Below are 2,023 nucleotides of genomic sequence, written 5' to 3' on the forward strand. Positions count from 1 at the left end.
TGATAAAACTGGACAGGGTTTGGTAATAATGAGTGCATTTCTTTTGAGGTAAGTACTAAATCATGCATAGACAAGGGAAAATACAAAATGTTTAACTTTATTAGATCTAGCACGATATATGAACATGACCAGCATAAATTTCAATCCATCCGTAATGTAAATTTTAAGAACGATGGCAGGAATTTTGGCTTAGTTTACATTTAACTGAAGATTTCTAAGTCCAATCGGTCATGGCCAAAGGGCTGACAAAATCTTGCTGGTTACAACGACTTGAAATGGTCTCTCATAAAGCCAAGTACAACCATTACCACAACCGTCGGTCATTTCAAAAGAGATACAGATTGAAAGTGAATGATGAATAATCCAAACAAAATTTTGTGTGAGAGAGAACACAACATATATCACATGTTTCTGCACACAACCAAATGCTATTAAAAATACACAATAGAAAATCTATTCGGATAATTCAAGTGTGGGTCCAGAAATGTTTATCATTTTGGGACCCAACTAGTTTTGGGTACCAAGATCTTATAATGATAATTGCAAGTACAAAAAAAAAATATTCTTAAAGAATCCATCTTGTTCTTGGACAATGGATGTTTAAGGCACATGACCGGTGACATCAAGCTGATATCAAAAGTGTTTGATTACAAGTTATCAAAAATCACATTCGACGATATAAATTCCAAGGGTAAGGCCGTGGGTAATAGTAAGATTATCCATGGAAAGATAATTAATAAGGATGTGCAACTATTTGAAAATATTTTTTACAATTTAATTAGCATAACTCAGTTATGTAAAAATATTTTATTCTGTTGAGTTTCAAAAGCACACTTGCTCTGTCAAATCTGCTATGATAACCTAAGTGCTCCTACATGTTTTATTGCTTTGCATGGTAATAAAAACTTACTTTGTCATAAACGGCGTAATCATCTAAATTTCAAATCTATTGTCAATCTCAATAAACAAAAACTGGTCTCAGGGTTGCCCAACATTGATTTTACCAAAGATAAATCTTGTTATGCATATCAGTTAGGTAAACATGTCATATCAAACTTCATGAACAAAGAAAGTACCTCAACGGCTCGATGTCTTGAACTTATAAACATGAATCTATTTGGTCCAATACTTGTGAGGAGCCTAGGGGGAAAGAAGTACATCCTGATGATTGTTGATGAATTTTCAAGGTTTACAAGGGTGATCTTCTTGAGCTTTAAAGATCAAATCGTTGCCCATCTTATCAAGCTATTGAGGATATTACAATTTGAGAGAACCGCTGTGGTGGATTCCTTTCAACCTATCTAGAAGATAATACAATCAAGCATGATAATTCATGCCTCAAAATCACATCAACAAAATGGTGTTGATGAGAGAAGAAGCATAACACTCAAAGAGGTGGCTCGAACCATGCTAACAGAATCTGGTGTCTCTCAAAGTTTTTGGACAGAAGCTGCCAACGCTGCATGCTATACACAAAACATATCAATGATTAACAAAAATTATGAAAAGACTATATATGAGATCCGGAAAGACAAATAGCCAAAAATATCATATTTGAACATTTTTTTTATTATAAGTGTTTCATTCATAATAATAAAAAAACACATCCAACCTCTTTGATGTTAAATCTGATAATGATGTGTTTTTAGGTTATTCAGCGGTCAGTAAATCTCAGTGTTTTAAAAAGTGAAAAGATGGTAGATGGGCGACCACTCACCGCCTAGCGCCTAGGAGCTTAGACGGTCGCCTAGGTGATTTTAATTTTTTTTAACCCAAATATCTAATTTTTGTTATCTATCTTCACATTTCTCCAATAACTTCTCTATATAGGATTCAAACTTAAAATCAATGGCATATCACCATCATTACCTGATACAAATTGACCGAAAAACATGCCCAACAATCTTTTTAAAGAAAATAAAAAAATAAAAATAAAATCATTTTATTACATTAGGCAATCTCTAGATGGATCCAAAAATTGAGACGATGGACGACCACCTAGACGGTCCTAGACACTAGCGAG

This window comes from Primulina tabacum, chromosome 11 (genome assembly GCF_025594145.1).
Source record: "Primulina tabacum isolate GXHZ01 chromosome 11, ASM2559414v2, whole genome shotgun sequence".
Classification (NCBI taxonomy): Eukaryota; Viridiplantae; Streptophyta; class Magnoliopsida; order Lamiales; family Gesneriaceae; genus Primulina; species Primulina tabacum.